Raw genomic sequence first — 15,039 nt, 5'->3', positions numbered from 1 at the left:
TCACAGCAGCCTTACTCACTGGAGCCAAAAGGTGGAAACAAGCCGCACGCCCATCAACACATGAATACATCAAGAATGCGGCCCATCGGTACAAGGGAACAGGATCCGGCCACAAAGAGGGAAGAAGTACTCATACCCCATGGGTGAACCTGGAAAACATGGTGCTCGGTGAGAGAAGGGACCGACACTGTACGGTTCCACCTGCAGGAAGAGCCCAGAAGAGGCAGTCCACAGAGGCAGCAGGCAGATGAGCGGCTGCCAAGAGGCTGGGTCGGGGGGAATGAGGAGTGAGTGCTTCATGGCTTTTGGAGTGATGAGAGATTCTGGAACTAGCCAGCGGTGGTGGCCACACAACAGTGAATGTAGCATCACTAATGGTAAAGTCTGTGTTATGTATGTTTTACCACAATTTTTTTTTTTAAAAAGCAGGTCGACAGGGTCAAGCATGGGAAAGGCCTCCGGGACAGGAAGCAGAGGACAAGTGCCTCTGGGTGGCAGCTACCAGGAAATGCTGAAGGACAAAGAAGCCTGCTGGAGATCCCCCTGAGGCCTCCGCTGTCCTGGGCAGATGCCCCAGACAAATACCCTCACATGCTCGGAGTTCTTCCTCAAAGTGATGGTAGAGAGGGGAAGGAAGATGGAAGATCCCAGCTCCAGTGTGGCCTCAGAATTTACATCTCCACCAAAACCGAGCTAGGTTCCGCAGCTGACCTAACTAGGCCAAGTTCTGCCATTTATTGGCTCTGTGGATTGGCGCAAATTACTCAACCTCTCTGGGCCTCTCCTGAAGAGCCGAGTGGGGATAATAACAGAACCAACTTGATGGGGTTGTTATGAGGATCAAAAGCAGGAATTCTGATACAGTGGTCCAGCATCTGGACTTGGCATCTAACGGCATCTCAACAAACATCTGTTGCAACTATATTCTCGGACAACAAATACTGAGGACCTGCTACCTGTTAAAATAGAACTTCACACTGGAGCTTGCTGACTTCTGATGCTCCTCACACGTCTGCCTTCTGGTTCAGTCTCATCTTCAGGAAGGAGACCAAGAGGCCACAGATACGCCCAAGTACAGCCAGGTTTAAAAAAACACGCACACCGCAGTCATCAAACTCGGTTCATCCACGCTGATGCCAGAAGGGCTTGGAGCCTACGTTAGTCTCCTAGGGCGGCCACAGCAAATTTCCACAAACAGGGTGGCTCCAAACAGAAATGCATCCTCTCCTGACTCAGAGCAGAAATCAAGGTGAGGGCAGGGCGGGCCCCCTCGGGAGGCCCCAGGGGAGGAGTCTGGCCTCCTCAAGCTTCCCAGGGTGGCCAGCACAGGGTTCCTGGGCTTGTAGGCATCTCTCCAATCTCTGCCTCTGTCCTCACACGGCCTCCCCTGAGTCTCCACACCTTCTTCCATCCGTGAGTCTCTGTGTCCAAATCTCACCCTTATAAGGACACTTGTCACGGGATTCATGGCCACCCTACTCCGCAATGGCCTCATCCTGAGTCCTTAACCAATCACATCTGCCAAGACCCTGTGTCCAAATAAAGTCACGTTCACAGGTTCCTGGTGGACGTGAATTCTGGGGGGACAACCCAGGACAGAGACCATCCACTGCCCAGGTCGACAGGTAGGAATGCTGACACCCAGAGGAGCAAGCTCACTCAGAAAATGGGTGTAACACCTGGGTGTCCTGACCGGGTCCACAGCAGTGACTTTTAACCACTTTGTTTAGCAGCAAAATCCTTCCATCATATTAAATCTTAGGAACCCCCGCCAATTTATCACACAGATCAAGGCGGAGCTCCTCTGGTTGGGGGAGGGGCAGGCGCACACACACCTGGGCCTCCCCAGCAGCCCCGGGAACAGCCCCCCGAAAAAAGAGTGAGAGGGAGGGGAACTCACCCATCACCTGTCACATGAGGCAGCTCCAGACAACACTCCTGCAAACAGGGAGCGCAGGACCAGTGAACGGATGGAGCTCAGGGCCGTGAACACGGATGGAGAAGCCTCACGCCATGTGAAGCCCCAAGTGGAAGACAGCGCTGCCGTCCAGGACGACCTGGGCGACAAACCCCACGTGCATTAGCGGGACCTGAGGTCCTGCCCCCGGGAGGATCACAGGGATTTCGCTATCATGTTACCGTGAGCCCAAGCATCCTTTACATTTCCCCTACTCCAGAAGTACAGCACTTGCTCCATCCACAACTGTATTTCCATATTTAACATGTGAGAGAAGCAAAGTGCCAGACACCAAATTTCTTCTTCCTTGTATTTCGAGATCTGGATTTCAATAAAAGTGGTTACCTTTGTGTTCCTATCTATTTTACTGCGTGCATTTAAAGAGATTTCCTGGGACTGCGTTCCCTAACTACCAAAGGGGCCCATGGCACAAAATGGGTCAAGACTCCCTGCTTTAAAGGAAGTACCTCCTCATCCCAGCCCACCACCACTTGCCTTCTGCTGGGACCCTGGCGAGGTGTATAACCACCCGTGCGCTCATGTGATCACTCATTCAGCAAATGTGTAGGAAGCACAGACTCTATATCAAGTCAACATCAAGGTCCTGGCGGGCGCCTGGGTGGCTCAGTTGGTTAAGCGACTGCCTTCGGCGCAGGTCATGATCCTGGAGTCCCTGGATCGAGTCCCGCATCGGGCTCCCTGCTCGGCAGGGAGTCTGCTTCTTCCTCTGACCCTCCTCCCTCTCATGTGCTCTCTCTCTCTCATTCTCTCTGTCTCAAATAAATAAATAAAATCTTTAAAAAAAAAAAAAAAAATTCAAGGTCCTGGCAATTCAGACCTTCCAGCCCAGTGGGAGTGGCAGACCAAGTAATCACACTATGCGATACCTAATTACAAACTGCAATGAGCGCATGAATACAAAGCGGGGGGGCGGGGGGGCGGACGGGCAAAGGGAGATTGTCATATGGAAATGAAATTCAGTCTGGGAGAGGGATGGGCAGTCCAGGATGTGGCATCTGAACTAAAAGATCTGCATTCAATTTCCTGGGAACATGTCTTTATAAAAGTGAGGTGCATGTTCTTTTTAAAATAGTCTACTGAGGATGCCTGGCTGGCTCAGTCGGTAGAGCGCGTGACTCTTGATCTTGAGGTCATGAGTTCAAGCCCCATGCTAGGCGTAGAGAGAGAGAGAAAGGGAGGAAGGAAGGGAGGGAGCGAAGAAGGACAAAAAGTAAATTTAAAAAGATGACATTTTAAAAATAAATAAAATTTAAAAATAAAATAGTATACTGGACCCAAAAGGTCAACGCTAGGGTATCAAGGACTCCTGTCCACCCTCTAACTCTAGACCATCCAAGACCGGATGTTCCATTCATGTGGGGTTTCCACCTGTCCACAGAAGAAGCCTTACTTGCAATGCACCAGGAGCCCTGATAGGACATCAGCTCTAAGACCACGTTCTGTCAAAGGAAGCAGGCAGGTGGGAAACATGCCACTAATCAGAGCAGCACTTCTGTGGAGCTTGTTCTACCACTGACACCGTGGAAAAGACAGCGACTTATCCCAAAACCAGCTTGGAGTCCACTCCCTCAGCCCCAGTCCGGAGACGCTAAGCATGTTGGTCAGGGTTTTCTTGCCGAGAAGAGAATCCACTCCAGTTAGCTGACGCAGACAGGGACTCTCAAGGGGAAGCAAAGGCCTTATGGATCCGTGGGGAGGTTGAAGAAACGAGCTCTAGAGGTTAATATTTCAGAAAGGAACCTCCAAGTCACATGGCAGACCCGGGGCACAAAGGGGCGGTTGTCCCCTGTGCGATCAGGAAGCGACCAGCTGGACTGGGACGTTGCCACCACGCTGCTCACTCCAGAATCACGCCACGGCTGCCACCATCTGGAAGCCAGCACTTACGAAAGCCACGGCCATCCAGAAAAAGTCACGATCTCTACGCTGCCCCTGAGGCACCATGCCTGCTTCAGTCCACCCCATCAGAGCTGGTACTCCAAGGCCTGCCTCTCCAACCGCTCAAAGCCACGAACAGGCACCGGGACATCTGCTGACTCGGCCCCAGGAAAGCCAAGCACCTCCGCAACAGCGCTTGCCTGGAGAAGTGGCACAAGGGTGGCCAGGCCTCACCTCTACCTTCCATCTCTCTCCAAACTCACTCTCAATTTGGGGGCTTTGGCACCACTGAGGAAGAGGTATGCTGTTCTGTTGGGCCTGTGGAAAGGCAAGGATGCAAGCTCAAACTACTGACAACCAGCCAGCCACCGTGAGAAGAACAAAGAGAAAAGCAGAGCCAAGAGACTAAAACAAAAAGCTCCAAAGGAATGCCCTGAGTTCCTGGATCCAACCATGCCTGAAGCCAAAACTCTGAACTTTTGCTTTACGTACACACGAAAGGAAAGATTTTTTTTCTTGAAGCAGTTTGACTTGAGTTTCCATTTCCTACAACCAAGGGAATCCTGACTATGACTGCAGTCTAGCCCCCAAGGCCAGAGAGCCTTAGCTCTATCCTTGGAGACACAGGCCAGAGCAAATCAGAGATCTGAGGGAGGGGGGAGAGCTGAGGGAGGGGTGCAGCGGGCAGCTGGTGCCGCGGATCTCCCCCCTGCGCATCCGTGGTGCACATGATGCTGGCTAAGCACCACCAGTTAACGGTGGGCGCCGCGGCCGTGAAGTTCGCTGTCCAGGAGTTGAAGTCAACTCTAAATACACTAATGAGGGCGCCTGGGTGGCTCAGTTGGTTAAGCGTCTGCCTTCGGCTCAGGTCATGATCCCGGAGTCCTGGGATCGAGTCCCACATCGGGCTCCCCATTCTCTGTGGGGAGCCTGCTTCTCCCTCTGCCTCTGCCTGCCACTCCCCCTGCTTGTGCTCATTCTCTCTCTCTCTGTCAAATAAATAAAAATAAATAAAATCTTTAAATAAATAAATAAATACATACATACATACATACATACACTAATGAGCTGAGATCATGCCTATAAAGGGGATGAACGGGTCTGCAAAGAGAGAACGTCTGGGTGGTCCGAGGGTAACCCCCTCACCTGGTTACATCGTTAACCCTTAGAAATCTCACACTCCTCTTCCCTTCCAGTTTCTAAACCTGAGAATTCACTTCAGCTTCCTCTCTCTCTCCCCCAAATGGATTAAACTGAAGTGTCCATTTGTCACCTCCTCCAGAAAGCCCTCCCTGACCTTCCCATGCCAGGCATCTCGATTCTGCCCTCCCATGCTCTCTCTGGGCATGGGCTATCATAATACCACACTGGGCTGAAACTCAGCCTCCCTGTGGAGAATGTAAGTTTCCCGGGAATGAGGCTCTGTACCTTTCATCTTCCATTCCCAGTGCCGAATTGGACACTCGGGACCGTGTGGGGTTCTACGGATATTTTCTTAACAAAGGAATTCACGCATCTCCTTCAGGTCTGCCATCTGCTTGGCTTCCCCTTTCCCGTATCAGCTCCCTGGTTCCCTTCTTTCTAATTACTCTCAGCACTTTTAAATTCAAGTAGCCAGAGTTTTGAGAGGAAACCAATCAATACTGGTCTGTAGAATTCCCATGTGAGCCCAACCCTGCGCCTCCCTTCACCAGCTCAATCATCTCTCCTCATCCTTTCCTTCTGGCTTTCAGAGTTTTCCAAACAAAATCTTTCTCAAAAATCAAGCCCAGAAAACAGAACCACCAGACATAAAAATACCTGTTTGAATGCACTGTAATAAATGAACAAATACAAAATCAACACCTAATGCTCCTGAGAATTAACTTAGGCAATACAGCCCGAAGCTTGAAGGAGAAGGAACAGGGAGAGAAAACCAAATTGCATGAAGCAGAGAAAGCAAAGCTTGAATTTGAGATTGTTTTGACAAACAGAGGCGGCCACGTGAGAGAAAACATGTAATAACCTCCCAGAAATTCCCCAACGTCTTCACTCTTAGAAGCTAGGCCCTTCAGGACAAAAAAGAAGAAGAACAAAATCCAAATACAATCAAGTCTGGTTTTGAAAACTAAATACGAGCAGTTGCTCTATGTTCTTTTCATCCCAGCCTTTGGTGCCACTCTCAGGTGAACAGCGCTGAAGACAGGGCCCTTGGGGCATCGGCACCTGCTCCTAGAGCCACGGCCCCGCTGGAGAGCTGAGGGAGGGGTGCAGCGGGCAGTTGGCACCGCGGATCTCCCCCCTGCACATCCGTGGTGGACATGATGCTGGCTAAGCACCACCAGCTAATGGTGCGCGCCGCAGCCGTGAAGTTCGCTGTCCAGGAGTTGAAGTCAACTCTAAATACACTAACGAGCTGAGATCATGCCTATAAAGGGGATGAACGGGGTCCGCAGAGAGAGAACGTCTGGGTGGTCCGAGAAAGCCTGTGTGAAGTGCGGACATCAAAGCAAAGCCACATCCTCCGCGTGTCCCTGGAGGCCACCTGCAGCACGGGTGTGTGGCTCCTGGACACTGACGCCCGGAACACTGACCTCTGTCTCTGCCCGAAGCTCTCTCTGGCAGTGCCAGCGAGTCAGTGTCACCAAGAAGGGGGTCAACAGGTGGTGACAGAGACCCCGGCTTCTTCGCACCTGGGAGGACTGTGGGGAGGGGTGATCCACCCAGTCACTCAGGGCTAGTGGGACCCAAGGACCTGCTCGCTGACATGCCTGTGATTGCCCTGCTTCTCCCCCTTGCCCTGTCCCCCCACTGCCTGCGACCCACCCGCACCCAAATCTTCATCTCGAGTCTGCTTTGGGGAGACCCAAACCCAGCCAGCCATGAAAAGGTGCTGGAAAAGGGAACAGCCTATCAGAAGGCCCCGAGGGCTGAGATCTCAGCTTTTCAAAGAACAGAAAGAACAGATGTGGACAGGGAGGGAGCCGGGGGACGGCACGAGGTGGTGCTGGGTGTTAGATGGGGCCCGGCTGGGCCGGGCTTCTTGGGGAGGGCCCAGGACGATGGAGGAAGAGCACTGCGGGAGCATCGTGAGCAGGGGAGAGACGTGACCCAGCTACTCTTTCAGATGTCCCACTGGCCTAGACGTGCATCCACAGGTGGATAAACAGAAAGTGCCCCATCCACACCATGGAGTATCATTCAGCCAAAAGGAAGAATGAAGTGCTGACACGTGCTACAACACGAACCTCAAAACACATCACCTTAAAGAAGCCAGAAACCAAGGGTCACTTCTTTGTAGGCCTCCTTATATGAGACATCCAGAAGAGGCAAATCCAGAGAGACAGAGAACAGATCAGTGGCTGCCAGAAGTTCAGGGGAGGGAACAGGGAGTGACAGCTAATAGGTGTGGGGTTTCCTTTTGGGGCCATGAGAATGGCTGGAACTCAACAGAGCTGGTGGTGGTACAACACTGCATGAATCAAACGCCACTGAACTGTTCAGCTTACCAGCTTATGTTCTGTGGATTTCAGGGGGGGACCCTGCTGGCTCGCTGGTGGACAATGCGCTGGGTGGAAGAGGGAGGCAGGGAGGCAGGGACAGGACCTAGGATGTACAGGAACCTCCAGGCCGGAGGTGGCAGCGGTCTGGGTGAGGCTGGCATCAGAGAAACAGAGCGAACGGGCCATTTGAGAGCCTCGTGGCACTGGCAGGCAGGCCTCAGACTTGGGCAGAACCCAGGGTGAGCGTTAGCCAGGCTCTCTCTGGGTGCCACCTGCCCTGAGTTGAACTTCCTGCAAACTCCTTATTGTGCAGGTGACAGACCCGATGTACCCACTCCCAGGGGCACCACCAGCTGCCACCCACTACTGCTGCCAGGGACAAACGGCTGCAGCCTCCCTGGAGTTTGGGGGCTCAGAATTAGGATATGTCCATCCATAACTGCCCACACCCCATGATAAAGCAGCAGGAATAATAGTAATACGTAACATTAACACTGGGAGAGGAACCTTCTCTCCCACAGAGCGAAGAAGTCTGTCTGGAGGGCCGCTTTGGGGCGTATCCTGGCATCAGGCAACCTGTGGAACCCTCTCCTGAACACTGCAGGGATCTGTATGATCCCATCTAAAGACCAAGGACATCACCTGGATAGGTGTTCCTCTGACTGTTGGCTGCCAAACCATGGCATCAGAACCACCTCTGCTGGTTGAAAATACAGATTCTGGGGCCCTGGCCTAACTCTCCAAATCAGAATGCTTGGAACCCCAGAATCTGCATTTAACAAGCACCTAAGAGATGTTGTTACACAACAAAGCTTGAGAACCACAGGCCTAGGTCACAAAGGTCCCTCCCCAATGTCCAGAATCAGCAGAGAAGTCAAGACCCAAATCATATAAATCTACATGTTTAACGAGAAAGATGAAAATAATCCCAGCTCTGAGCCAAAAGGGAAGAAATGTTGTCACCAGATCACAAATGTTACAGAACAATAGAAATTCTTGCCCTGGAGTACACAGGGTAGGGGAGCATGGATCAGCACCGGTTGAAACCAGCCTGCTGACCAAACCCCTCAACTCTAACTGGGTGTCCTAAACAGCTCATCGGTGCTCACTTCCCACAGCCAGGCTCCCAGAGTGGAAGCTGGACCTAGAAGCAATCCGGTTCTCACACCTGAGGGAGCCCTAGAATCACCTGAAGGGCTTCTTACAGCACTGATCACTGGGTCCCAGGCCCAGAACTCCTGATTCAGCAGGTGGGGCCCAAGAATTTGCATTTCTAATAGGTTTGCTGTGAAGTGAAGCTACTGGCTTGGAGGGCTGGGAGAGGCGTATCTTCTCCCATCCACATGGAGGAGGTAATCGGGTTGGTGAGCTAGCACCAGGGAATACAGTGTGTTGGTCCTCTGGAGTGAAGACATAGAATGGGATAGTTGAACTGGAGCAACAAGAATCATGTGATCAGGAGAAGGAATGGAATGGAGGTACCAAAAGGCTGAGGTCCAAGAGAGCACACAAGACAGGTCACCCACTTCACAGGTGGCCCAGCATTGTCCCTGGTCACAATCATTCATCCCAAACAGAATCTAATCGAATCAGTTTTTACAAAGGACTGACTATGGGCCAGAACCTGTGCTAAGGGATTCTCAGGGAAAGTGTCCACATCCCTGACTACAAAGAGCCTTTGGTCTCCAGCGAGCAAGAAGACCCTTCTACCTACTTCTGTAATAATACCAGTAAAAGAAATTCCTAGCCACTATAATATTAGCAAATAATTCAATTATCAAATCATAAGTGCTTACTAAATGGCTCCTATTGGCCAGCACTGCGCCGAATTCTGTAGGGAAACCATTGTATAAGATGGGTTCCCTGACCTGGAGATACGAGCTCGTCTCCATGAAGAGGGTCCGTAATATAAAACTTCATCAGCTCAGTGTGGGAATTCCGAGAAGACTGCTCAAAAAGAGTTGAAACTGCTTCCCCTCACCGCTGCCTGAAGATACAGGTGACAGGTAGAGCTCAGGAGCCACCTGGACCACAGGGTGACCGAAAGGATGGAAGTCACAAGCTGAGGAAGGCAAAGCAGAGAGTAGAGGAAGCTGTGTTTCTGATACATGGGGTCACCACACCAGTGATGAGATGAAAATTAACTTCTATCTTGTTTAACCCCGTTTTGTTTGTTTTCTCTGTTCTATATAGCCAAACTTAATCCTGGATGACTCCTGAGGGCCAAGTAACCAATTTTACCGGACACCTGGGTTAGGTAAGAATCCCATTCCTGGCCTGGGTAAGTCTCCTTTCCCAAGATGAACACACTGAGCCAGCTAAGACAAAAACCACCTAAAGTCAGTGATATTAGACATATACAAGCTGTTATGACCCTCAAAGAGCTTTGGAATTAGACAAGTCTTACAGACTTTCTGATCCATTTGATAGATGAGGAAGTTGAGACTCAAAAGAAAAAAAAATTTCCCAACTTCTCCAGGCTAGGACTTCTTCTACTAAAGTAACTTTCATCAGAAATATCTGCCCATTAACTAGAAGAGTCCATAATAGTACTTTTGCCAGATCTAAAAATAGAAAAGAACAACAAAACAATTTCACAGAACATCTCAATTAATTAATTGCCCAAAGAAGTCAAGCTCAGGTCCTTAGGAACAACACAGAAGCTATTTATATATTTATGAGAGGGGGAAAAAATGCATAATGTGACTTTGCACATTTAACCCTGTCCCAATATTTACAGCACACTCCTGTCTGTCTTGGCAAGCAGGTGTCAATTCTATATTTGTGCCTAAAACTTTCTCCTAAAGCCAATTTATCACTCAACTAATCAGGAGATGTTTATTGGCTGGGAATTCGTCAGGAAAATTCCATGACCAGGGGTTGTCTGCTGCGGGCATCATTTAGAAAAAAGGTAGGTTATAGAGCAATCTACACATTCAATGCAATCCCCATCAAAATACCATCCACTTTTTTCAAAGAAATGGAACAAATAATCCTAAAATTTGTATGGAACCAGAAAAGACCCCGCATAGCCAGAGGAATGTTGAAAAAGCAAAGCAAAGCTGGCGGCATCACAATTCCAGACTTCCAGCTCTACTACAAAGCTGTCATCATCAAGACAGTATGGTACTGGCACAAAAACAGACACATAGATCAATGGAACAGAATAGAGAGCCCAGAAATGGACCCTCAACTCTATGGTCAACTAATCTTTGACAAAGCAGGAAAGAATGTCCAATGGAAAAAAGACAGTCTCTTCAACAAATGGTGTTGGGAAAATTGGACAGCCACATGCAGAAGAATGAAACTGGACCATTTCCTTACACCACACACAAAAATAGACTCCAAATGGTTGAAAGACCTCAATGTGAGACAGGAGTCCATCAAAATCCTAAAGGAGAACACAGGCAGCAACCTCTTCGACCTCAGCCGCAGCAACTTCTTCCTAGAAACATCGCCAAAGGCAAGGGAAGCAAGGGCAAAAATGAACTATTGGGACTTCATCAAGATAAAAAGCTTTTGCAAAGCAAAGGAAACAGTCAACAAAACCAAAAGACAACTGACAGAATGGGAGAAGATATTTGCAAATGACATATCAGATAAAGGGCTAGTATCCAAAATCTATAAAGAACTCATCAAACTCAACACCAAAAGAACAAAGAATCCAATCAAGAAATGGGCAGAAGACATGAACAGACATTTTTCCAAAGAAGACATCCAAATGGCCAACAGACACATGAAAAAGTGTTCAATATCGCTCGGCATCAGGGAAATCCAAATCAAAACCTCAATGAGATACCACCTCACACCAGTCAGAATGGCTAAAATTAACAAGTCAGGAAATGACAGATGTTGGCGGGGATGCGGAGAAAGGGGAACCCTCCTACACTGTTGGTGGGAATGCAAGCTGGTGCAGCCACTCTGGAAAACAGTATGGAGGTTCCTCAAAAAGTTGAAAATAGAGCTACCATATGATCTAGCAATTGCACTACTGGGTATTTACCCCAAAGATACAAAAGTAGGGACCCGAAAGGCTACGTGCACCCCAATGTTTATAGCAGCAATGTCCACAATAGCCAAACTGTGGAAAGAGCCAAGATGTCCATCAACAGATGAATGGATAAAGAAGCAGTGGTATATATATACAATGGAATATTATGCAGCCATCAAAAGGAATAAGATCTTGCCATTTGCAACGACATGGATGGAACTGGAGGGTATTATGCTGAGCGAAATAAGTCAAACAGAGAAAGACATGTATCATATGACTTCACTGATATGAGGAATTCTTAATCTCAGGAAACAAACTGAGGGTTGCTGGAGTGGGGGGTGGGGTGGGAGGGATGGGGTGACTGGGTGATGGACACTGGGGAGGGTATGTGTTCTGGTAAGCGCTGTGAATTGTGCAAGACTGTTGAATCTCAGATCTGTACCTCTGAAACAAATAATGCAATATATCTTAAGAAAGAAAAAAAGAAGAAGAATGTAGCAGGAGGGGAAGAATGAAGGGGGGGAAATCGGAGGGGGAGAAGAACCATGAGAGACGATGGACTCTGAAAAACAAACTGAGGGTTCTAGAGGGGAGGGGGTTGGGAGGATGGGTTAGCCTGGTGATGGGTATTGAGGAGGGCACGTTCTGCATGGAGCACTGGGTGTTATGCACAAACAATGAATCATGGAACACTATATCTAAAACTAATGATGTAATGTATGGGGATTAACATAACAATAAAAAAATTTAAAAAAAAAAAAAAAGAAAAAAGGTAGGTTAGACAGTTTAAGAAGCAAGTTGATTTTTTTGAGAAGAAATTCTTGGAAGAGGAAATTTTAAAAATCAAGTGCCTATAACCTGGGGCTACCACCTCACTTTCAAATTTCCATCCCCTTCAAGAGGGAAACAACCTAAAGCTCCAGAAAGAATTAAGACAGGATCTAGCCAGGGGACTGTGGAGATGATAATGCATGAGAAAGGCAAAGATGTTCACACTGGCATTGTTTATAATGGAAAACAAAATGGAAACATAATTACCCATTAACAGGAAGATTTTTTTTTTAGTAAATTATAAGCAGGCCATGGAATATTACATAGCCATTACAAACGATGGGGCAGATCTACACATGCATCTGTGGGAAGAGCTCTAGAATATGAACTAATTTGTTTTTTTTTTAATCAACAGCAGGAGCACCCGGGTGGCTCAGTTGGTTAAGCATCTGCCTTCGGCTCGGGTCATGATCTCAGGGTGCTGGGATCAAGCCCCGAATAGGGCTCCCTGCTCAGCGGGGAACCTGCTTCTCCCTCTCCCTCTGCCCTTCCCCCTGCTCGTGCTCTCTCTCTCACATTCTCTAATAAATAAAATCTTAATAAAAAAAATCGAAGTGCAAAAGAGTGTGTGCACCATGCCTTCCTTCACATAGTTAAAAAGAACACACATATGGAATAGGATGTTTCTGGAATGACAAATAGGTGGTATCTTTAGAGTGAAAGACCGAATTTTCATTGGGGGAGTTCATTTTGTAACTGTATGTACTATTTGAACTGTTTTTACCAAGCACATGTGGTTTTTTTTTTAAGTATTAACAGGGCTTGGTACAAGAGTTGTAAGTCTTTTTTTCTTTTTTTAAGGGAAACAATGTATAAGCAATTGCTTTCAAACTCTGTTCTCTGGAATCCTAAAATTTTTAAAATATGTCGGGCAAGGAGTGGGCAGGACTGCTAACCTGGTTCCAGCCGGAGTAGCTGTGCTTTATAGCCTATGTTCCTGGACAATATTTCTTGCAGGAATAAAAGAGTTCCACCACTAAAAAATACATTCCAAAAACCACTGGGACAAGGGCAATGTAAATGCACAAGGTTATTTATACTGTTTTTATTGAGAAAAATGTGCCCAAGTTTTCCAGCACGGACCTAAAGGAAGGCTGTTTATTCAACTCTGAGGAATTGATAGGGTCTGAAATCCACATTTCTGGAATCCCTGAGGTTTATCCATGGAGTAAGATGAACAGTGTCTCTGCCCCCACCCCCCAACACACACACAGAATTCATGTTTACCTGGAACCTCAGAATGTGACCTTGTGTGGATATAGGGTCTTTGCAGATGCAGTAAGTGAAGATGAGGTCACCCTGGATGAGGGTGGGCCCTGAGTCCAATGACTGGTGGCCTCATGAGAAGAGGAGAGGACACATGGGGACACACACAGGGAGAGAGTCATGTGACGACAGAGGGAGAGATGGGAGTGACGTCTCAACAAGCCAAGGAACACCAGTTTTAAAGGCACTGGGTTTGTAGTAATTTGCTGTGGCAGCCCCAGGACACTGACACACTCACCAAAGGACGAGAGAAGGAAAACCATGTGCACAGGCCACGAACCAACAACTAAATCAAAAGACGTTTCCACCCTTCAAGTGGGAAACAACCTCTACTGCATCGCTGTCAAACTTGGACGTGCTCAGCTTCACCTGGAAGGCTTGTTAACACACAGATTACTGGGCCCCACCTGCAGAGTTTCTGGTCACCCAGGTCTGGGGGGGGGGGCCCGAGAATCTGCACCTCTAACAGGTCTCCAGCTGCCGAAGCTGCAGGGCCAGGGACCACCCTTTAAGAAGCATGTTCCAAACAGAGGCGAGCCCACAGCACCCGCTCCCCAAAGCTGCTACCTGAGAAGCACCACTTCCTTCTTCTTCACAGGTTAGCCTCTCAGGTAAGGTTTTTTTTTTTAACAAAAGGTTCTACAACTAACAATTTAAAAAAGAAACTTCAAGAAATCTGCAGTGTCTCCTCTCCTCCCAAAATACCTTAGACTGTGTAGGAGACATCTGTTGTTTTTGCCTGCCCGTGCTCCAGTCCTCCTTCTGCTCATCTCTCCCGGCTTTCCTTTGGGAGCCTTCCTTGCCCCACTCCTAGCCCATGGGGTTCATGGCGAAAGATGACACGTAGCACTGGTGACCCAGCCCAACTGAGCAGAGTGACTGGTTCCAGGACGGGCACCTGCTGGGCCCCTTAGATGAAATTCGGGGAAAAATGATGAAACTATTGAGAAAAAGCAGTTCTTTCCCCTAGAATTGCAGAGCTGGGAGGACGGGGGAGCACCAGCAGCTTCTCTGACACTCATGGGGAAATCCTGCCCAGGGACATTGTCAACAGTGGACAGGAAAGCCTGGAGCAGCCAGTGAGGGAATTCCCTAAGCTGCCGTCTGAGCCCCTGGATGCAGCTATACCTGAAGCTGCCCTACCAGAAAATCCGTGCCTTAATTTTTCCATTGCAGAACCAATAAATTCTTGTGATTCACAGACAGACAAACAGACAATTTACTTAGCTGGGTCGAACTGGGTTTCTCTGGATGGCAACCACAGGATTCCTGACTAATACAGATCTCAATACTGTCTTCCAGGAAGCAGGGACCTGAAGAGGGATGAACCAAGTGACATCAAGGACCCTTCCCGGTCAGGACTCAGTGCACTTACACGTCACAGGAGCAAAAATGTGAAGGAAGTTCTAATTTGGGGAAAGGTCCTCAGAATCCAAAAGCAGGTCCTGGTTCAAGAGCTAAACTGTTAAGGAATTCCTCGGAAAGACTTTTCGGAATCGGTGACCTCATCCCACAGGAGGCATCTGGCTGGAGTAACAGGAGCCCAACTACAAGTGGCTCGAGCCATCGGGACACGTGTTCTTTACTTGCAGCAGAGGCCGAAGGGTGCGCGG

General features: G+C 48.7%; 1 protein-coding gene and 1 non-coding gene across 2 annotated transcripts in view; one reads left to right on the top strand and one right to left on the bottom strand.

Moving 5' to 3' along the window:
* The window catches only part of TMEM132B (transmembrane protein 132B), a 348,373-nt gene that overhangs the window by 294,248 nt on the left and 39,086 nt on the right, over positions 1-15,039 (bottom strand). The window lies entirely within an intron of this gene.
* On the top strand, positions 3,063-3,135 carry TRNAK-CUU (transfer RNA lysine (anticodon CUU)). The gene has a single exon. It is a non-coding gene; the product is annotated as a tRNA-Lys (tRNA).

The sequence above is a fragment of the Halichoerus grypus genome, chromosome 13 (assembly GCF_964656455.1).
Source record: "Halichoerus grypus chromosome 13, mHalGry1.hap1.1, whole genome shotgun sequence".
In the NCBI taxonomy this organism is placed as follows: domain Eukaryota; kingdom Metazoa; phylum Chordata; class Mammalia; order Carnivora; family Phocidae; genus Halichoerus; species Halichoerus grypus.
The sequence above is the reverse complement of the archived record's forward strand: the minus strand, read 5'-3'. Positions and strand labels throughout refer to the sequence as shown.